This window comes from Gorilla gorilla, chromosome 17 (genome assembly GCF_029281585.2).
Source record: "Gorilla gorilla gorilla isolate KB3781 chromosome 17, NHGRI_mGorGor1-v2.1_pri, whole genome shotgun sequence".
NCBI lineage: Eukaryota > Metazoa > Chordata > Mammalia > Primates > Hominidae > Gorilla > Gorilla gorilla.
In genome coordinates, this window is record NC_073241.2 from 74,539,439 (window position 1) to 74,563,491 (window position 24,053).

The window sequence follows — 24,053 nt, forward strand, 5'->3', positions numbered from 1 at the left end:
TCATTCACAATTTGCCCGGAGGGAGGATGCCTGTGTCCTGGCATCTGGGAGGTGATTCTCCTTGGAGCTGTCAGTGCCGCCTCCCTCCCTTCCTCTCAGGTTGCCTTGCCATCCCTTACAGTGTGATTCCATCCAGATGGCCAAATCATAACCCCATTATAAAGATAATTGGTTAACTAAAGCTAATATTTATTATTTGATTCAGGATTTTCTTTCCTCCTGGTCTGAACACAACAAAAACACAATGCTTTAAAATGCCACCATGACCATCTGGTTGTTTCCTATCAGTTCTTGACATCATTTGAGTGGCTTGTTTATTTTGGGGTTTCCATGACTGGGATAGCACAGGAGGCATTTTGGAAAGTACTGGGACTACTGAACAGGAACTCAGACTTAGGAGGGACCCAGGCATCCATACTTCTCCCTTCCCTGTTATCCTAGCATTATTTCTACAGAATATCTGACAGGTAGAGTTCAGCCTCAGTTTTGGAGATTTCTGATCCAGTCATTGAGAGATTTGGTTTTTAAGAAGTTCTGCCTTTCTCTATGCCAAGGTTCTATCCTCTGGAACTACACAGTATAAGGGGCTTCACATGGGCAGATGCTCCAAAATTATAAAACCACCGTCATGTCATTTGGAAGACACCCTTATTCCACAGTGAGGGTTTTTCATTTCTTGTCCTCACTTTCCTAATCTTTCCCCTCCCATCGGACTCCAGGACTTCTCTTAATATGGGTAACTATAATTCTCAGAAGCACTTTTTTTTTTTTTTTTTTCTGAAAGGGTCTTTCTCTGTCACCTAGGCTGGAGTGGCGCAATCATAGCCAACTACAGCCTCCAATTCCTGGGCTCAAGCAATCCTCTTGCCTTGATTCCCATTGTACAGATGGATGATTCCCATTGTACAGATGGATGATTCCCATTGTACAGATTAAAAAACTGACTCAAAGGTGGATGAAACAATGTGTTCAAAATCAACCCCTGACTTTTTTACAGTCCAGTGGAAAGTCACTCCTTGTCCACTGTTCTTTTCTCTGTAGACTGTTACCTGCTCATGGTATACGACTCTGTGATAAAAAGTGCTCAGAGCAGTAGTTTGCTTTTTTTAAAAAAAATTGGTTTTGTTGCTAATTTTTAAGTGAACTACCTCAGATACATTACAAGAGTTTGATTAATTGTATGAGGAACATTTTTGTAGCCACTACCCAACTTCAGAAATAAAACATTACAGATATCAGCTTGCATATCCTTGTATAATAACTCCTATCCCATGTCCCTCCTTTTGCCTCAGAGGTAATCATTATTCTAAATTTGATGATCATCATTCTCCATTTATATATATATAGCCCTACGCAACAATATCAGTCTGCATTTTATTAAATTTCATAGCTGTCTATAGGTATCCTGATTTTTTTTCACTCAACAGTTTGGTTTTGAGATTCATCCGTATCGATGCGTAGGACTATAATTCATGCTTTTCTATGGCCTATGTTATTCCTGTCAATGGATATATTATTTATTTACTCAACTTACTGTCGATGGACATTTAGGTTCTTTCTCATATTTGCCATCCTAATGATGCTTCAACGAACATTGTACTTCTAAGTTCTTATTTCTCTAGGGTTTGCCTAAAAGTAAAACTGCTAGGTCATAAGGTATGTGGATCTTCAATTTTATCAATTTTATCAGATATCACCATATTGCTTTTGCATGTTATGCCCACCAGCACTCACTGAAGGGTTCCATGGTGCTACCTCTTCACCCACACTTAGTTGTATCATACTTCGCCAGCCTGATAGGTATGATCATCATTGTTTTGGGCAAAACAGGCATCATTATTGCTAATTTATATTAGCATGTAGAAAACTAAACTTAATTAAAGTTAACTGGCCTGAACAAGCTACACAGTTCAGACAAGAATACAAATTCTTTGGCAGGAGTTAGAATTTGGTCCACTGATATCAGCCATTACCAATATTTCCTAGATACTGGTTTAAAAGGAACACTATCATAGGTGCCATGGGGCATTGCTAGGAAATGTATTTGCATGTGTTAATGGAGGCAAGGGACAGGAAAAGTGGGTTTACAGTTTGGACCTGTGCTGTTTTCGGAGATATAAGTGACATGCACACTATGTCGGTCTCTATAACAGCAAGACATGTAATCATGGGGTTCTATTGATGTGCATATGCTCAGGCAGATATTAAAGCCAAAGCAGGTCATTGACTGTAGGAAGAAGCAAGCAGGATGGTGGGGTACAGCAGGCCAAATGCCAGCGGGGTTACTAGAGCAGTTCCTTAGAGAGGGTTTATAGACAAATAGCACAGAGATGGCAGTGGAAATTCCCTTGGCACTCTTTGTTGGCCTAGAGAGGCCTGGGACAATGGCTACTAATCAGATCCAGAAGCTGAGGCCTGTACAAGCTTCTGCTGTGTGCCTGCCAGCTTCAGACATGGGCAGGTACTGAGATAATAGGTATAAGACCCAATTCTTGCTTCGGGCTTGGTATCCAGTCAGCCAACAAGAACAAGGAAGAAAAAAGCATTTTAGGCTTTGCATACACAGCACATACTAAAAAGAAATGAACATGATGAAAGAGTTCATGGTGGGGAGTAGCAGCACTAAAGCTGAAGGGAAAAGTCAGAAGGCTGCGGTAGGGAGCTTTGAATGCTGAGCGACATCACTGAAATATCACGCAGTAATCATATCAGCATACTTAGCCCCTGCTATAGTCTAGTCTCTACACACTCTAAACACATAATCGCATTTAATCCTCTCAGTCACTGTATGAGATGTGTATACTCCTATCCACATTTATAGAGGAGGGAACTGAGCACAGAAAGGTTAAAAGACTTGCCCAAAATCTCAGTTTTCCCATGACAGAGCCAATCTTTGGACCAAGGCAGGGTAACTATATGATCTGGGCTCCTGACCACCATACTCTACTACCCAACTATAAGATCTTGGAGCTTCTAAGCAGAGGTGAGTTAAAGACATATGGCTTATTTAAAAAATATTCAAATGCCTGGCCCCACCACTGGACATTCAGATTTGACATTTCTGAAAGACTGAAAAACTCCTTCATTAATTCTGATGTGCATGCATTCTTGATTGACAGCCACTGCGTCAGCTGTTGGTAGCCACCTGGGTTCTGATAAGCCAACATCCTCAAAGTTGAGTAGCTGAGAAAGGGGGTGTTGGAACCAAAGTAGTGATTTAGGAGGACTGATCTGGCAATTGTGATTCTTGACAGGGACTAAGGAAGTCAAGAGAATGGAGATGGGGAGATAGTGGCAGATTGTGCAGAGGCCAAGACATGGGAGATGAGAGCTGTGTCAGAATGGGAGAATAGAAATGAAATAAGTCATTGATGCTGGAGACCAACTATGACTATCTAAAAATAGTCATGGATACCTTCAAGTGAAGAAGTCTTAGTGAGTGACCAAGTCCTCATGCCATTGAGTCCACCATAGTGGGTGACACATGAGCTCTGGTTCAAATCCTTGCTCCATCCCTTACAAGCTGTGTGACTATGGGGAAGTTATCTAACATTTCTGGACTTTGTTTGGCTCATTTATAAAATGAAAATAATGATAGGCCCTCCATCATTGGGTGATTACATATACATAGCACTTAATGTGGTGTTTTTCTCACAATACATTATCAATAAATGTTAGCTCTTATTATTTTTATTGGTAGGAAAGGTAAATTTGTTATGTGAGCAATATGAGAGACAATCAGCTAAGATTTCGAGATTTTGGTCTTAGATGTGGCAAGATCTCTGATCCTTCTACAGGCTACCTTCAGACTAGAAAAAAAAAAAAAAAGCCTGCTTTTTTCAAAATGACAGCAGCTTCGTTTTCAATGAAAATGATGCTAATTACTGGGTATTGACCCAAGATGAATTTCTCTTTGATGAACTCCATACTGCTCTTCAGAAAACCTAGCCAAATCATCTCAAATACCAGGAAGTGTGGGGTAATGCAGCAAATGGGGGGAAAATGTGGATCAGAAAAAATTATTGCTACAAAAATATTTTCAGTAAGTTTGTTCCCTTCATAAATAGTGTGAATGGAATGCCTCTGCAATCAGCTGAAAGCCTGATCTTCGCTGTGGGCTAATTGCTCGTCTGGTTAGTGCAGAATTTAATTTGTGCTATTGTGCAGGCAAGGCTGAGAGCGTGAAATAAACAATGTGTGTTAATTTCACGTTTTCCAGTCTACTTAGCCAAAGAGAGAGCTCAGGCTCCTCTCAGGCCTCACCCCACCCCCTCCCCAGCTTCGCATCCCAGAGTTGCAGACCACAGAGGGGCGGGGTATGTGCTGACTGCAGGTGCAGGGTTCTTGCCCCAAGACCAAAGGCTCAGGGAAGCCAGTTGGCCTCGGCAGTGATGCTGATGGAGGACATACATGGTGCACACCCTCCACCACCACACGCCCAGGGTTGGTGCTCCAGATCTTTCTTCTAAGACAAATGGGCACCTGCTGATGCAATGCAGCTGGCTTTATCCTCTCAAGTTTAATGATGCCCTTGGTCCTCTATGGAGCTTTCACTGGGGCAAATGGAGAGCCACCAAACCGGATGGCATCCATGCTGAACAGACTAATTTGATGAGCTGAGGGGATTTTCCTCTGGTGAGGGAAGAATACATATCTTCATCAAGAGGGGGACTCGATGCCCACTTCTAGGATGGGATTGGAGGAAGGCTGGGCTGGCCTCCCTTCCTGCTCCACACTAGGAATATGAGGAATGGGAGCTAAGTCATCCCCACCTTCTTTCTCCATGACTGCAGGGCCTGAGACCCAAGAGAAGTCATTTGCTCAGAGTCATAGAGCAACTAGACTCTTGACTAGGCCTCAAACTCACAAAGACCTCGTTCCCCTTCCAGTACTTTCTGCTATACCATCTCTCATTCAGTCTATGTAATGTGCAAAATTATATAGACCTAATGAGAGAATTAAATATCTTCTCCTTGATAATTAATTGTGAGCAGGGATCCTGAAGTAAGGCGGCCTGAATTCAAATCCTAGTTCTAGCTCAGTAATATTTCACAAGCTACAGTGCCTCAGTTTCCTTACCTGTAAAAAGAGCATATAGTCTATAGGGTTATTATGACTATCAAACTAGTTAGTACATGTAAAGTGCTTAGAAAAGTGCCTGGCATAACTAAGTGCTCAGTAAACATTAATTATTATTAGTGTTACCATTTAGGATTTTTCAACATCTTACCTGTTCTTATCAGAAGATTTTTGTCTATGTGTAATCAGATATTTCTGTTCCCCTAGAAAAGGGCTTTCTGTTCCCTTACCTTCACTATGCCATCCATCCTGTTTTTATTGTTGAAAATCTAAGAGGGAAATATCAGTCTTCAGAAAGGCCTGGGGTTCCTTTCTGATTGAGAGAAGAGCAGATTTGAAGTCATGGATGCCCATCCGTGCAATGGCAGGAAGCTTGCCTTATTTGTCTCTGTCTTCCCAGTGACAAGCACAGGCCTGACACAGTGTGTCTTGAATATGTGCCGGAGCACCAGAGAGCACAGCAGAAGAGGCCAGATGTGGTCTTCATGGCCACAGAGGCCAAAGAACAAAGTGAAAAGAAAATCTTCTTGCCCTTGATCATGAGGGTGACTGGTGTTTCTTCTTAGGGAAACAATATCAGTCTTATTTTAATCCATTAAAGCATAGGGTAAAGCAACCTTGCCCGTGTCCAAGATACACCACTGCATATGTTCTCAGTGGAATCTCCATAAATAAGTAGTAAGCCCCTGCTAGTTAAAATACAAAATACTGAAGATACAGAGATTGTGCCTGTCCTCAGGGAAGCCATAATCCTCATAAGTAGTCATCCTAACCATGATAATGCAACCTTACATTGAAACAGCACTCTGCGGTTTGTAAAGGACTGTGTGGACAGTTTCTATACTGCAGATTAGGACACCAGGATAATGAAAGGTTGAGGGACTTGCCCAAGGTCACACAGTTGGGATATGACCCTATGTCTGTTGCCTTGAGGTCCTCTCCTCTCTCCACTGCACCGATCTATATCTCCATGAAATAAGGGGTATCTGTCCTGACAAACTTGCCCCACTGACTCTTGGCAATTGCAGAGAATAGGCACATTTTTTGATGTACTAGGTGAGGCTGTGTAACCTGGAGATAAAAGAACAAAAATCCTTCAACAATGTTGTAATGTCCTTGGAAGTCTGGGGAAAATTAATAGTACTAGCAATAAAGCAACCACAAGCTAAGGAACATTTACTGCAAGTGAGACACTGGAGTAGAGTTATAAAAGGGGGCGCAGAGATAAGGAAGATACTGTCCCTGCCTTCTGATGCATCACAAATTAAGAAGATAATAAGAGTGTCCACAGAAGCAAACCTCATGTTAGCATGTGGTAGCTGACTACCTGGGTTGCGTGGACTGAATGTGGCTTCGAGTTTGAGAGGAGGTTAGTCTACAAATGCTGGGCTGGAGTTAAGCATACAAAAACAGAACCAGGTAAGAGATGACCCCAGAAGGCACTTCAATGGCTCCCTGACAATAAGAAGAACTGTATCTCACTGCAGGTAGGAGTCATCAGAGGAAGCTTCAGGAGGCAGGGGAACCTACAGGGGCCTCCAGAAGGGAGAAGTTGAATCATTGGAGTAGTGGGACAAGGGATTTCAGACAGGAGTGTCAAGATCAAAGGCACCAGAAAAGGCAGGGTGCATCAGATCTGATTCCAGTCATGGTCTAATTGGAAAGGTCATTTGGCTGTGATGACAGGCAGATTCTAACACTCTAGCATGGGGAAGATGATTGTTTAGTGCCTAAACCAGCAGAAGGAGGGCGGGGGAGAAAAGAAGGAATGTTTGGGATAAGAACACTACCATCTGAATATTCTACATGACTTCCCTGTTTGGCCAGTGCTCACAGGTTAGACAGTGAGCAAGTGGAGCCTGATTAGACAGGTAAACAAGAGGCTGAGCATTTTCCTGGCTTGGAGGAACCTGAGCAACCCCCATCCCTAATTATATGTTGTGTCTCAGAACCATCCCATCCCATCCCATGGCCCAGTAATACATGACTGCTCCTGACTGGGGGCTTGAGGGTTCCCTAAATGCTGGTATTTTGGCCGTAAGAAGAGAAGGGAATGAGATGAGATTCAAGTGGTCCACAAACCCTCCACTATCCTCAAGCAGGCATCACATAGTAGTTCTCTCCTTCAAGGTTCTCCTGAAGTTCATTTGTAGCTGGTTTTCCCTAGATGGAAATATGTGGAGCTAAAGGAGAAGAGGTGGGCGTGGAAAAGGTAGCACACAGTGCCTTCAGAAGCCATATTCCATTGCTCCTTTTGAATGAGATGTTACCGCAGTGAGAATATAAATACCGCTAGGAGGGGGACCCCATAAATTGCCATCTGCATTTAGGGGAGAATTTGCTTGTTAGACTTTTCTCTGTGCCTCCTCTCTGAGAGCTGACTCTTATGGAAGAAGTAGGGGGCTATTCTCAGGGACCCCAGAGGGAGCAAGTACCCCACACCCTATGCCATTTGTGCCTCCCTCCCGGCTTGGGGAGCTGTTGAACGAAAGGAGAGCCCAGAGGAGAAAACTACAAAGCAGAGGCCAGCAGAGTCCCCACAGAAATTTCTGCAGCTTCACAATCTCTCAGCAGGCTAATGTGGGCTCTGTCTTCAGCTTTCGTTCCTGAGAAAGCCCTAGGAAGGACCCAAGGTCTCAGTCCGAAAAGACCCTCGGAGGCAGAGCAAATGACGGCCACCAGGAGGCTGCCTGCACTGCAGTGCATCAGAGGTTGAGATAAAGGGAAGAGGAGGTCGGAGTGTGGGATCTCAGAGGTTAAGTGACCCAGAGGGGAAGGTGAAGGGCTTGTCCAAGGCACATAGCCATTTGTTTCAGTAAATGCATCAGTATGTCTGGCATTTGAAATCTAACATAGGAAATTGGATTTGTCATATGTTCCAAAGAAACTGCTTGAGGGCATCTGAGGACCGGATATAAAGGTTTAGAGATCCTGCATTTAGACTTCTCATGATGTGTGGACCTACCTGGAGCTTCAAAAATTTACAAGTGTGAGAATTCTGAAGTGAGGTTTCGAGGAGAGTATAGCAGTACTCTGGGTGCTCTGACCTTTGCAGTCACCAACTACACACACGACCTGAAGGACTCTTCGCACAGGAAGCTTCCACGGACAGAACTACCCTTCCCTTCACCTCCAGCTCCCAAACCTTTTCCATCCTTCAGGAATCAGTTCAAGGACAGTGCTCCATGAAGGCATCTGCAAATAGCCAACACTAATCTCTGTGCTCTCCTCCCAAGGGTGAGCTAGTGAAAGCACCCAGCTGAAGAGTGTTCACTCCATAGGCCCTGCAGTAATCATGGCTTACCTCATTTATGTTCACAGCAAACCTATGAACTGGGCATTCTTCTGTTCACTGATGGGAAAACTGAGACACAGAAAAACTAAGGCATTAGAACCTAGGTCCAGCTGATTCCAAATTCTGAGCTCTGTACCACTGCATTCTAATAACTCCTCTAGCCCTGTGTGCGTTGTGATGTTGATATTAAAACCACCTTAGATTATAACTTACCTTGCTAGGCTCAGTGGGAAGATGAAGCACTGTAAGATACACGTCCCCTTTTGTTCAGGAAACTTAGAGTCTAATAGATAGATCAAGCATAGAAATAGATAGTGAAGACATGGGGTGCACACACGCACATTATATTGTGACATCAGCCCATAGTCACTGAGCATCTACTATGTGCCAGACATCATGCTATGTTCTCAAAGAGCTTAAGGGAGATCTCAGTCTATGCCCCAGTGAAGCTTGTAGTCCACTGTGGAAATTAGTCCTTAAGGAAAACGTTTGCAACTAGCTCTGTAATTTACAGTATAAAATGTTAGGCGGGGAGAGAAAGATCCATGAGAGAGAATAACAGGAGCCTGTTTTAGATGGGAAGGTCAGAGAAGGCCTCCCTTCTAAAGTGTCATTTTAGCTAAGATTTGAAAGATGAATAAGAGCTGGCAAAATATAAGGAGGTTGTAATATGGGGAGGGATGATTTCCTGTCAGAGTCCCGAGGCAGGAAGAAACATGAAACTCAAAAATCACCTCCAGCCCAGGCAGCCAGCTGTGTTCCCCAGCTTTTGCCATCCTTTTTGGGTTTCTGGAGCCCCAGGACCCCACACTCTGAATGCCCTGGGCTTGGCAGCTGTCTCCTCCCCTTCTGTCTCCTCCACTGGTTTATTTCTGATGATGTTATCCACAGCTTCAATCTGAGCTCAGCCTCTTGCTTTGTCCATTTCCTCCTTTGGATCGCAGTGGGGGCTTCTGAGCAACATGGATGATGAGGCTCATGCTTCATGAGCCCCACCTCAAGAGCTTTGGAGCCCCACCTTTCCTTTGGAGCCCCACCTCAAGAGCTCTTTCCTTGTGTCTACTCCTTCCCAGCCTCGGCGGGAGCTAGGACCTGGGAAAGACTGTAAACTGTATACATTATTTCCTTTTTGATTAGGTGAATAAATAACTTGATTGAGACGCGCCTCTTTGGAGGGTGATGCTGGCAGGCTTCCAGGAGTGGGAGGCAGCTGGCTCCAAGCACCAGGGAGACGGCAACAAAGGCCCAAGGGACAGACACATTGTGGGGAGGCTTGGGGTCCAGCCTAGACCTGGAGAGGACCAGCCAGAAGCACTTAGGGAAAGCAGCTTGCTCCTTCCCTTCCATGTGAGAGGAGGCCCAGGTTTGGGATGCTTTTCTCAGCACTGGGTCATGTGCTCCAGTCCCTGCTTTCCTGAGGAACAAGCTTCTGCTGAGAGGAAGGGCCACAGGCTCAGGGCAGCTGACAACTGTTGTACAGCCCAAGTGAGAGAGTCTGTGTGAAAGTTCTTTATATATAATAGGTATCATTGTTAAGGAAGACCTCTTGGACGAGGCGCGGTGACTCACACCTGTAATCCCAGCACTCTGGGAGGCCAAGGTGGGCAGATCACCTGAGGTCAGGAGTTCGAGACCAGCCTGACCAACATGGTGAAACCCCATCTCTACTAAAAATACAAAATTAGCTGGGCATGGTGGTGGGTGCCTGTCATTCCAGTTACTCAGGAGGCTGAGGCAGGAGAATCTCTTGAACCCAGGAGGTGGAGGTTGCAATGAGCCAAGATCACACCACTGCACTCCAGCCTGGGCAACAAGAGCAAAACTCTGTCTGAAAAAAAAAAAAAAAAAATTCACAGGTCCTCCCCAGGCTGGGACATCACTCAGCCCCAGTCAGCATGCTTGCTTCCAAGGAGGCCTCAGTGAATGTGAGGAAAGGCCAAATGCGCCACCAGATTGGGAGCCACCCCTGAGCTCATGGGGACGAGGACATTGTCAAAGGGACTAGAGAATCTGATTCTGAGTTGAATCAGATCCAGCTCAGAGACCCCAGTACAGAGACTCCCGTGCTATCTCTGCAGCAGTTTCCTTGCTCCTGCCAGGTGAGCCTCAGGCTGGCTTCCACGTGAAGACTTCTCACTCATACAATTTCTGCCCACCTTTGACCCTCACCTCCAGTTTCTCCATGAGCCCCAGCTCCTCTTTAGGACCACTGACTCTCCATTCCCTTCCATGCTTTGAGGTTCAGCTCGAAGACAGCCTCCTTGATGAGGATAACCCTACAACCCTCCCTCTTCTGTTACCCACTCCTGTGATAGCACTTACCACCTTGTTATACATATCTGCCTTTCCCTCCAGAAAGGAGGCCTCTTAAAGGCAGCATTGGTTATATTCCCAGCATCTCACATAGCGTCAGCATATAATGGCGCTTGTAGGAAGAATTCCCTGACCTCTACCATACTGCCTATCTTGGTTAGCTATAAAATCTCTGTACCCTCGCGTTACACTACTCACACATATAACATGATGGGGACTGTCTGTGTATTTGTGTGCACCATCCAGTAGGCCAGAGCACCAGGAGAACTGGGACCATGGCCATCTTTCCATTAGCCTAGCACATGTCTAGCCTCTAGGAGGCATTCAATAAATACTGTTGAGTGAATGAACAAGACAGTCTGGGCTTCTGAAGACCAATTAGGTTATAGACTTTGCCTGGGTTAGATGTTTTATTCCAGTAAACACCTTATTCTCAATCCAGGCCCCCTCCCAACATACTTGATCTGCAATTGTCCAGAATCCCAACATCATAAAACTGTGCTCACCTCACATCACTGTGCTGGGGGTAGAAGTTGTAGATAAATAGCTTCAGTAGAGTATATTATTGTTTTTTTCCAGAAATGCTGGGTTTTCTCCTTTGCTCTGGTACAAACAGAACACCAGCAACTAATGAGCTTTTTTTCTATGACATACAAGGAGAGAAGATAAATATAGTGTATCCAGTGGCAGGTTTGGTACTTTAAAAAATTGAGAAATCTGTGATTGATGTCTTGGAAAAAGCTTTCTTCCCAGGCATTGGGAGACCAGACTTCACCATTAAATTCCTGTGAGACCTCAGCAGATTCACTGAAGTTGCCTCAGTTTTCCAGTTTGTTTAATAATTGTTGCAAAAATTAAAAAGTACTTTCACAAGTACCACCTTTTAAGTGTTTATGAAGCTTATTCATGTGCTTTGTCTCTTGTTTCCTGGACCTGTAAGCTAACTAGGATAGTGGAATTATTCTTAATGAGGAGTCTAGACTGGATGATCTCTAATTTTTGGCACATCTTTCATTTTCTAAGAGGTTTGAGTTTAAAGCTTTGTACCCTTTGACCCCGAGGTGAGATCTCTTTCCCTAGGTGAGGCTAACGACTTTCACGTACTCCAATCACATAAGTCACAAAACCCAAACTCGTCTACATGGAATGGTAAGAAAGAAAATACAGAGGGGCTTATTCCCCAAAGACATGACTCCCTGGTGGAGAAATTTCCCACAGTCATGATGGTCTTTTTTGGCAAGAATGTCTTCTTGCTTTCCTGTAAATCCCAGACTGGGGCTGACACCTTGCAGTGCATTGCACTGACCTTGCCTTGCGATCCTGGTGCCAGGTTTTTTGAGCCTGGCAGGAATGGTGAGAGTGTCAAGTCTGAGATGGTCTGGACTTGCAGCTGAAGTTCAGTTAAGCACCCAAATCAAGTACTTTCAGCCACATTCCATTGCTTGCCATCATAAGATAAGAAAAGACAGCTATTCTGTTATACTATTTTTGAAATATGGTGCTTAGAGAGGTACAGTGGCTGGCCCAAGAACCCCCCAAAATTCAGTGGTCAGGATACATCGCTACAACACCCACTCCTTTTCCAGAAGGAAAACTGCCTTCTCATCTAAAAGTGCCTTTGAACTCTGACTACAACATCATCTGCATAAAGATTGCATCATCAGTGCTCATGGGCTTGAACCGAGTGGAAACTATGCGATTTCACATGGGGAAAATTCTGGGCAACAAGACATTGAACCAGGGTTCTTAGCTGCAGCCCTAGTTAGAGAATTGCTTCCACATTCTGGGCCTGTTTTCTTGTGTTTACATAGGAGAACTGGTTGGGAGAAGTGGTTCTCACTATTTGGTCTAAGGATCGACTGCATCCCAATCATCTGGATCCATGTTTATAAAGGCAAATCCCTGGGCTTCCCCAAGATCTGTTGACTCAGAATATGAAGGGGTAGGTCATGGAATCAGCAGTTGATACAAGATTACTATGGGATTATTAAGCATACTAAGGCTCAACAACCACAACAAGGGGACCATATGATCTCAGAACTTCCATCCAGAAATATTGTCATACGATTTTATGAATATATCATTACTGTAAGGTCCACGAGAAACAATAGCTAGGAACAGAACTATACTTGTGATGTCTTGATGTTTTATTCCTCACCTATGCATCCCAGTTCTATGTGGAAAGTGGATGCATTTTAAAAAGCTAGTCCATTCTGTGGGAAACTGTAGTCACTGACACATCCTGAAATTCCCTCTAGGCTGTTCTGGAGCGTGGAGCCCTGAATGGTGGGGTGAGGGAAGAAAGCGGATCTGTGTTCTGAGGGAAAGACAGAGTCCCTATAAACAGCAGTCCCGGAATTATCCTCCAGCGCCCGTGCTATTATAAAGAAGAGCTGACACAGCAGAGTCCGGGGGATGCTGTGTGTCTGCAGAGCAGTAATCACGGAGGCAGGCAGGCTAAATGCAAAGAGAACATTTGCACAAACAGCACCTGTACCGAGCAGTCATCCACTATTTTTAGAGCTGCTGCAAAGAGCAGAGGGACATTTGGAGAGGCTCCTAAAGGGCATCAGTCAGTAGGAAGGTGGAGAGGTTTTGGCATATTCTGTCTGGCTGATTCTGCAGTGCCCTGTCAACTGAGTCATTGAAGACTTGGGCAGTCTGACATTTTTGTTTTGCTTTGGTTTTTGGTTGAGAATGGGGTGGAGACATGCTGGATGGTGTGGAACAAGGGGGTGATAAAGAGGATTACTCTGATCTGTCAGTGATGTTTTTGATGGCAGAACACATATTTAAAAGTTTAGATTATTTTGATCCTAGAAAATAGAAGAACAGTTTGTTCTCCAGGGCTTAATCTGGAGCAGCCCAAAGCAGGAATAAATGGCAAATACCTTCATCTTATTCATTTTATCCAGCTGCAAAAATGGGATTGCCACATCTTACATTTGTAGACAGAATAAATTATATAACTTAGTGTTGGATATATATTGGTTAGGTCAACATAATTAGAGCCTGGAGCCTGGAGGTTGTGGCCATTTAGACAGAATACCTAAATGCTCTGTGACTCAGTGCATCAATTCTTATTTTCAAATAAGGAATAATAGTGAACACTAATTGAAGGCTTAAAAAAAACATTTCCAAGGACAGGCCCATTGACAATTGGCTAATGACATCAACTCCGTGTATAAGAACAGAATGGGACTTACATAACGTTCTGACATGTGGAATTTCCCATCAAAGTGAACACAATCGATTTGATAAATGTTACACATTTGTTTGACCTTTCAGGTAGATTCGTAACACATCAGGTCAGCAAATGTCATTTCCTGATCTACCACCTCCTCTTCTCCCATTTGCAATTAGGAAATTCTTTTTGTTTTTAGCCTCTTAAGGAATTTTGTGTTGAACTCTCATGAGGTGTCTGGTCCATTCCTCTCCTAATATGGATTAGCAAAATACCCTTCATCAAGACTACTTCTCAAGCCCACACAGCAATCTATTTGCAGAGTTAGCTTGAAACCTAGATATGTGACTCCCAGCCCTGCACTTTTTTTTCACTTTATCAGAGACACCGAGGTTCTTTGAGTTGGAAGAAACTGAGAAGTCATCCAGCATAACCTGTTATTGTCAATGCTTGAATTGATAAACTGGAGATCACACAAACTTTTTCTAATAATTATTTCGAAATCAAAATTAGACAACAGAGATGAATGCAAAGTTGAAATTATATTCTTTTCGTCCTGTTTGATGTAAAAACAAAACAAACAAAAATACTACCTGGCTGCATCCTAATGAATAGTGGTCTTGAGGTGTGTAATTCAGACCGTATGGGCCTCACAAGGCTATTTTTTCAGAGTAAACTAATTATGATGGGAACCAAGCTAGGCTTTTGGTGTGTAAATACTATCTATGTTCATTAATGCATTCTAACTAATGCAAACACATTGAGACTGTTGGAACAATAACCTCAGCAAACTGATTATTTACAGAACTATGAAAAAGCAAAATATGTCTTTTGCAATGTCTTCTCTTTTTCCCAACTATTTATCTCTGTTCCTTCTGTCAGGCCTCTCCCAAGAAGCCGCCATTGTGTTAAACATCATTCTTTAGAGTCTTTCTCTCAGCCAGCTATATCCTCCCTGAAAGTATTTGCCCATAAAGATTTAACAAGTCTGGGAAGGACAAAGGGAAGACGAAAGAGAAATGGAGGTTTAAGAAGTATAAATTCCTAAATCTGACCATATTTTTTCTCTCTCCTTCTTTTGATTCTGTTTGCTTTCACTATGGCTCTTTCAAATTCTGCTTTATATTACGTTGAAGCCTCTAAAATTGCCGTTTTAGTAGTTCAAAATCAGTTAAACATTAGCAGTTTAATAGGATTCAGCCTAATGACATTGAGTCAATGTGTTCTGGGGAGACCAGGGATGTCCCACAGCATCCTAGCACTTCCTGTGTGCCACCCGATTGAATTAAGGTTCCTATCTCAGTGGACTTGTTTGCCAAGGTAGATTCCAAACACCAGTATGTAGTCTCAGCCCTGCCTTCCACCTCCCAAGACCAAAAATGCAACCTGTTTTCTGGGGCATTTGCACTAACAGACATTGAGAAGTTGCAGGTTTTTCTTTGGGTTTTCATCACCCTTCTCAGAGATGACTGTTGAACTACTCTTAGTACTGCATGTAACACGCATGCACTGGAGGGATCAAGTTTAATGGCCATAGGGAAGGAAGGCAAAAGAGAAAATGTGAAAGAGACGTTATAACTTGAAAGCACAAAAACCCTTTCTTTAGTGGCTTGTGGGGTATATGCCCATCTGTTAAATTGGAGTAAGCTTCTCAAAGATAGGTATTGAATTTTCCATGCCCCATATATTACTAGAAACATAATAGCTGTTCAGTAAGTATCTACTGAGTCAAAGTAGAACACTCTGTTAAGGATCCTCAGTAGTGAACCCATAGCAGTGGATCCAGAATGTCCCTTCTCCAGGCATTTTTTTAAACCACGCCATGGTGGCAGCCACTGTTTCCTTGTACTTGTGAAACCAGCTTTGATCCAAGTTTCTTCAATCTTTTTACTCTTTTTCTGCACCCAAGCAATCGCCAACGATTATTTTAAGCAAGATTCACATCTCTAAGTCCTTTTTTATTCCTCCCCCAAGGACTCTAAAAGCAAAGAAAACAAGAAGTCAGGAAAGTTGAAGCCTCTGAACTCCATCCTGGCCTCACCCCATCACCTCACACCCTCCTAGCTTCTGCAGGATAGGCTCAGCTCCCCTTCCTCCCCCTCACCCCACCCCCTGGGGCTGTTACCCTATCCCAAGAAATTCCAGCAAGTCTTGGAACAAAGACTGGCAGCACATGTAATGCCCTGTCTGGACTGAGACTAGAATGCAATTAGCCAGGGAAGGTTGTGAAATTTGTTTTTAAATGCTATGAATATTTTATCTCCTGACCCTCACCTCCATACCATTCCCCGTTCAGCCACCGCCCCCCTACCCCCCCACACACACACAAAACCCCTTCCCACTGGGTCTTTGCAAAGTAAAGTATGGCCTTTAGATTGAGACATTCTCTGTTGCAATATGTTGGAATATGTTTCAACGCTGTAACTCGAGATCTATTTACTAAACTGTTTGGCACATTCAGCACATCCTGGGGGAATTGTTGGCGGGACCTGCGGTGCGTTTTTCACTCCTCCCTGATGCATTACCAGACATAAGGTCATCCCAGTCTAGCAAAGATGGGTGCTGTGCAGGGCTCATTACCTCACAGCAAGCCAGCCAGATGAGGCCGTGGGATGTTTTCTCTTCATCATTCAAGCTTGAAAGGAAACTGTCAGCCTCCACTTGCTCTTAAAACAATGAAAATTTAGGTGACAGTGCTCTCATTAGCTCAATGGAAATGAAGGTTTCCAGGCAAAGACTTCCCTCTAGAAGTCAACGGGTGAGTCTCAGCTTCTGAGGAATGGGTGGTGTCAACGTCAGTGACCCACACTCGGATGACCAGAAACTTTCACGATACACAGCTTCTGAGCTGGGGAAAATGGGCAGGTTTTAGATAGGTGACAGGTTTTTTCACAGCTGCCCCTTTGCTGGGAAATGGATACATTCATAAGACTGTCTTCTTGTGACTTACATACATTCACATGACCAGAAAACGAGCAAGGGTATCATTACACTGGTGAATCCTCTCCCTAGGAGAAACTCAAACAAAAGTGCCAAGTGTCGATCCTGTTCTCCAGAATTACACTGCAGAATTTCTAATCTAAGAGAGTTTGGTTAATATTTGATGAACCACTTGGATAATACACAGAATTATGGGAGTCCTAATAATTGCTTACATTTGTGTAGCACTACCTTCTAGGACATCCATATGCATTATTTTCTTATTTGATCCTCGTAACAGCCGTGTTTAATGGTCTTGGCGGGTATTCAGTCTGTTTTTTATAGAATCATAGGAATACTAGAACTAAAGGTGACCTAAGCTGTAATCTTGATCAATGGATGCTAACCAGGGATGCATGTTAATTTATCCAGGGAACTGTTTCCAAACCTGTGTGCCTGTGTTCCCCTCCCCAACAAACTCCTCAATTCTTCCTGCACCCTCCAAAATACACATACAGAGTCTGGATCAGTGAGTGAGGGGTGAAGTCCAGGCATAAATACTTTTTAGAGAAAAATACTCCAAGTGATTTCAAAGAACATCCTGGTTTACACCACTGCTCTACATTCAGGCTGATCATTCAAGCAGAGATGTGATTTACTCAGAGCCACATACAATGGCAGAGTTGCATTCACACCCACCCAGGCCTCCTGATTTCTAGCTGGATGGCCTCTCTTTCACACTTTCCTACCACCTTTCTGAATTAAAAAGGGAATTACCAAAATGGTGCCATTTGTTTTAAACTGTCTTTTTTCTTGCATCGTCCTAGCCGGAAGAAAAACAGTAAGAGATGGTCTGTCCAAAATATACATATGAGTAAAATGACAAGCACCACAATTCTCCACCTGAATGCAAGTTTTTCACAGGTTTTACTCATCAGTCCCAAAATTTGGCTAGGATCCTCATAAATGATTCCCTTTTTCTCTTGGTGGCACCTCCTTTGGATTCTCTATATCTTCTCAAAACTACAGGAGTATACCATTGAATGTGGGAATCATATTATCAATATCTAAAATGTATAGGAAAGCTACTGATGAAGAAGAGGAAGGACTCCAGACTGCATATAAATCATATTGAGGAGAGGAGCAAAAGTGCTTCTCCCCAACTCCTCTGCCCCTTCAACCGTTCCTTTTGAGTCATCTCCCCTACCCTCCTGGAACTCAAAGAAAGAGAGGCTAATGGAACTATGTAGAGGTAAGGTCTTTTTTGCAGACCATTTTACTAGTGAGCAGGGTTACTGTGTGAAAGGGCAGAGTGCTTGTCCTTGTGCTTCCTGCACCCAAATACTAAGGCACAGAGGCTGGCCTTTCCAGGCACACCTCTTTCCTCATGCAGGTTGGATGAGTGGACTTAGGGCAGGCTCTACAAATTTCCTTCCCCCAATTCCTGTCCAGGAGTAAGAAGCCTCATTGAAGCCTCATGCCTAGACTGTATTTTTTAGTCTAGATTTTAGTAGAGGGTCTTACGTGAGGGTGAGGATGGAGAGCAGGAACACAAAAAGTCAGTTTTCCTACAACAGCTAGGACTTCACAGAACCAGACTTTTCCCTTCTCTATTTGAGATATCTCTATATATCAATCAGTCATTCTATCTATCTATCTATCTATCTCTCCATCCATCCATCCATCCAGCCAGCCAGCCAGCTAGCTAGCTTTCTCATTAGGAAATTCCTGGCAGTGGAGGGAGTGGAGAGTTACCTAGCTCTCCTCTTAATAAAATATGCTCAACCCAAGATGTTCCTGATTTAAGCAAGGTTCTAAGCACCACAATTCCCTAATATGAGCTAGCTATCCCACCTACTTGGTAGGAGCCATAATGTAATTAGTATATTTTTTTACTCTTGAAGAATGTGCATTTGGGCTCTTTTTCTAGTAATAAGGGCCTGCAAATCAATAGCCCAGTGCTTTTTTGGTAAAATTTACATATAAATTTTACCATTTTTACCATGCTAAATGTAGCCCAGTGTACCATGCTAAATGAGACAGCTCAGTGTCATTAAATACATTCACAATGCCATGCAACCATCACCACTATCCGTCTGCAGACCTTTTTCATCATCCCAAACAGAAACCGTACTCAAATAGAAACACTTTACCCATTCAAAAACCCTCAGTCTCTTCTCCTCTGCATTACAGTTCCTGGTACCCTCTATTCTACCTCTGTCTCTATGAATTTGACTACTCTAGGTACTTCATGTAAGTGGAATCATATACATATTTGTCCTTTTGTGTCTGGCTTCTTTCACACAGCATAAGGTTTTCAAGGTTCGTCTGCGTTGTAGCATGTGTCAGAATTTTCTTCCTTTTTGAGGCTGAAAACATTTTGTTTATGTATGTATCCACTGATGGACTAGGCCAGGCACTTTTATTATGTCATTTGTTGGGTGTGATGTATATTTACCTAAATTATAGGGGTAGGAGTGAGCGAAGGGAACGATAAGGCTTGGTAAATTCATAGACAGCCTCTGAATGAGGCTTCATAAACTATAGAAAGATTATGGTGCCTACCTTTCTCTGAACTAAAAATGAGAAGGACATGACTTGACAGATACCATGTTTGTATGGGGATAGCTGAAGAGAATGTTGGAAATATACTGTCTAGACAATTAAGCAGGTTTGGTAAACATAGCCCTCTTGGCAACTGAAAAAACAAAGTGGAAGAAAAAAAAATGTTGTTCCATAAGGATTTTCCTCCTGGAACAAAGGCTTTAGAGCTCTCTGTTCCCTCTCCTCCTCATGCTCCCTTTTCCCAGGCCTGTTTATCTGACTCTTTATTCCTGCCTCTCATATGAAAGCAAGTGCATTCTCCTCCTGAAGGTGCTTGTATCTGCAGAGCAAAAAGGAAGTGTGGCCCTGGAGTCCCCAGCAAACGCATCTCAGGGAATGCTGCTTGTGGCTCAAGTAGGAGGTCTGTGTTTATTGTCACTGAACATCAACCACAGGGCCAGAGACAGGAATGATGGACAAAGCCATGGATACTAGCGCAGGACAAAAGCCAACTCTGTCAGAGCATTTTCAGGGTTTCAGTTGCACTGAGGTTATGCCCTGAGACAGCTGCTCTTGAGCTCAGATAAGACAACTCAGTCTTGAGATTCATGAAGTCTCAGTAACTCCCTCAGGGGCTGTGTCAACTTCTTGGAGGGGTATTTGGACATCAAGAAGTTGATAGAATAACAATAGGATTAAATTTGTGATTTGGTAAAGAACAAGTTCCCAGAAAATCTTCCTTCTCTTCCTTGACCCTAACTGGTAGATTACATGTTATGTAAGAAGCATATGCTTAACACTAAAGATGGGAGCTCCTTCTGCAAGGTGATGGGGGAGCACTGGAGGAGGAGCCAACTGGTTTTTATGAAAAGCAAAGGAATTATGAAAAGCACATTGCAAATTTTGTTATTTTTCTTATAATACGTTCCAAACCCAAACAAACTCAAAAAAAGTATGTGTGCAAAAGCAAACCTTAAACCATTTTGCGAATCCCACCCTAGATTTCACATTTCTCCAGTGAAGCTCACATTCCTTTATTCAGATTCCAAAAGTAGAGATAATTTGTTCCAAATGTTTCCAAAGCCGACCAGCAGAAGGGCCTAACGATTTTTCCAGAGCTGGAGAAAACTGTGAAATTTTCTACACTCTAATGGAGCATTCAAAGTGAAAGAAAAAAAGGAGACAAGTGAGGGGAAAGGGAAAAGAAATGTTTTGATGATCTATTTGTTTATTTTGTTACGGTTATGGCTCTTTGACAAGGTCTGGGGAGAGATGCTGATTGCCAATGTCTTATTTCCTTTGGCAAGGTAGCATTTCTTCTGTATTATGGAGCAAATTATGATGGAGGAAATGGCCATACAATTATATATTTCTTGCAAGACGGTGAGGCAAGTTCATTTCAAAGAGACTGAACTTGGGGAGCCTTAGGGATGATGAGTGTGTATGTGTGCATGCTGGCAGCACCCTGCCTCTACAGTGATCCCTGTCCTCCTCCCTAGCATATCTTCAAATAACCATCAATTTGCAGACTACAGCACCCTCTACAAATAGAAAAGACTGTGTCCCAGGGAAGCTTCCATTTAGAAATGTGCTTGAGCATTTGGGGCCAAAGCTAGTGATTGACACCTGAGGTAATTTATAAGGAGGGGGTAAGACTCAGTGGAGCAAGAATGAAAGGTTTTTTTTCCCCACTTTTTCTCAATTGCCACCAGGCTGTGTTGTTATCCAATTGTTTAAAATATGTATACCTTGACTCTGCTGTGAGATTCTAAATGCCTGCAAGTCTAGAAGTGCATGTTTCTCTTCTTTGTAACTCCCACAGTGCCCAGCACAGTGCTTGACCAGAAATAGATGTTTATTTGGGAAGGAAAAAGATAGAAGGAGATACTATACATGCATGGAGCCAACACAAAGAAACAAACAAACAAAAACTTAGGTAAACTCAACTAAGCAGACACCCAGTTTAAATTCCAAGTCATCATGGTTTGTAATATAATAAATAATACTTGTAAACTTATTATCATCCTTGCTATCATGGGCACCATTTATTGAGGTTATGCTGTGTGCAGTGACAAGTGCTTTATATACATACTCTCACTTAACCTTCATAACCATTCATCAAAGAGAAAATAATATCTCATTCTACAGATGAGGAAACTAAGGCTCAAAGAATTAAATAATTTTGGATTTCAGTGACTGAAGGTGGGTCTGAACCTGCTTGGTTGATGAGTCTTTGGGTGTAAGCTGAGACCTGGAAAGCAAGCAGAACTGATATCCCAGCCAGCTCATTCAGTGGGGTCAAGCAAGGAGCTAGTGAGGCCAGAGCCATGACTGTGACTCTGGTGTTTGTGTTACATCAAGACAGCCTCTTTTATTGGCTTCCAATTGTTCCCCTAAGCCTGTCCAGCTGGACTTGAAATTGGTCACAGACAATTGGTCACAGGCAAAAGAGTGTGGGTAGCTGGGGGAAAATTTATCATTAGGCTTGAGGTTGCATTTCAGAGCACATGGCCTTCTGATGGGAGGCTGGGAAAACATTTTTGGGTGTAAGTGATGATGGTGCATGGTTGCCAGAGGCTGAGGAGTGATGAACGTGGAATGTTAGTCATGCCCTATCTTTGAGTGATAGAGGATATACTAAAGAAGGCAGAATGCCTGCCCATCCCAAATAGCCCACAGGAACATGGAATATGGACTTCATGAATTAGCACACATAGATCCTTTTTCAGCTCTGCACGCAGATGTGAGGTCATGGATGTGATGCACCCAGGCAAGTCTTCACTCTCCCGCCAGACCCTTAACATGCTGTCCCTCGGGCCATTTCCAATTCAGAAAGTCTTGTATTATAGAAAGAGAATATTGGGCTTGAAATAAGAAGATCAAGATTCTGGATCAAGTCTTTCATTGACACTCACTAGCTAGAGAAGCCACTGCACTGAGTCTACAATTCCTGAACTAAAAGTTTGGGATAATCTCTGCCTTCTTGAATTTATGTGGTTGTTGTGAGGATAAAATGACACATACCACACAAACATGGAAGTGCTTCATGCATTTTCAAAAAATATGTGATTGAAAAAATATACAAATGGTGATATAACATAAAACCCAAGGAACATAAGAAAATACATAGCTAAAATTGTTGATATTTTTGTGCCCCAAATTCTGTAAGACTTTTGGATAAAATGATTGGAGACATATATGACACCATTCAACCCACAACAGCCATATTCCTAGCAAGTACTGCATCGATGTTCAGGCATCCGTCTTTAGAATATACGGACATCTAACTCCCTTTGTCTTCAGATTTGGGAACCCAGTGAAGTAAAACCTAAAGCCAAGTCTCCTGTAATATCCCCTTATACAAATACAAAATTATTTTAAAACTACATAAAAATTTTGACAAGCAGCATGGAGCTGCTCTTCCCTCAGCAAGTTTCTAAAGATGGCAAAGAAGTAACCCTCTCTTTTTTAGTTTTTACATAATTTAAAAAATATTTAATCCTGGCCAGGTGCGGTGGCTCACGCCTGTAATCCCAGCACTTTGGGAGGCTGAGGCAGGTGGATCACAAGGTCAGGAGATCGAGACCATCCTGGCTAACACGTGAAACTCTGTCTGTACTAAAAATTAAAAAAAATTAGCCGGGCGTGGTGGCGGGCACCTGTAGTCCCAGCTATTCGGGAGGCTGAGGCAGGAGAATGGCATGAACCCAGGAGGCGGAGGTTGCAGTGAGCCGAGATCGCACCACTGCACTCCAGCCTGGGTGACAGAGCGAGACTCCATCTCAAAAAAAAAAAAAAAAAAATTAATCCTTCAAACATACATAAAATAGAATAGTATATATGCCCTCATGTACCATTACTTGAATGATCCTCAACAGTCTAGCATTCTTGTTCCATCTATTTTCCTGCACCAAAAACAAAAAACACAAAACACTCAGACCTGCTCTGAAATATTCCAGGAAAACAAATATATTTTACTTCTAAATATGAAGTGATCTCTTCTTGTCATTGGAGTTCAGGCCATATTTGACCTTCCTCTGTGCAGACAGCAGGTGGGGTTAACAATGAGAAGCCTCATTTCTGCTCTTGAGTGGCAGCTGGATGGGTCTAAAAAACTTAGCTATTTGTAAAGAATAAATCCTGTCCCCTTCAAAATCCATGTCTACTCTTACCTCTCTTCTAAAACTTCTCTGAAGTTAAGGGAAGCTGTAACATTCCAATCAACTAATGTGGTGGATTTACTTTGTTTTCATACTGCTGGATTTCTCCTTGGCAATCAGTTCTGGTTTCAAATACAGTTGGCCTTCTGTATCTGTGGGTTATACATCTGTAGATTCAACCAACTGTGGATCAAAAATATTTGAAAAAAAATTGAACCTGTATTAAACATGTACAAACTTCTTTTCTTGTCGCTATTCCCTATACAACATAACTATTTATATAGAATTTACATGTATTAGGTATTATAAGTAATCTAAAGATAATTCAAGTTACATGGAAGGATGTGTATAGGTTATATGAAAATACTACACCATTTTATATAAGGGAGTTGAGTATCCATGAATTTTGGTATCCTTGGGAGGTCTTGCCCAATCTCCCACAAATACTAAGGAATGACTGTATATTATTGTGCCCACTAATAATTAAGGACCAGGTCCTGGATGGTTGCTGTAGGAACTTCTTTCAAGAGACTTCCAAAATAGTAGAAGAGAGGAAATA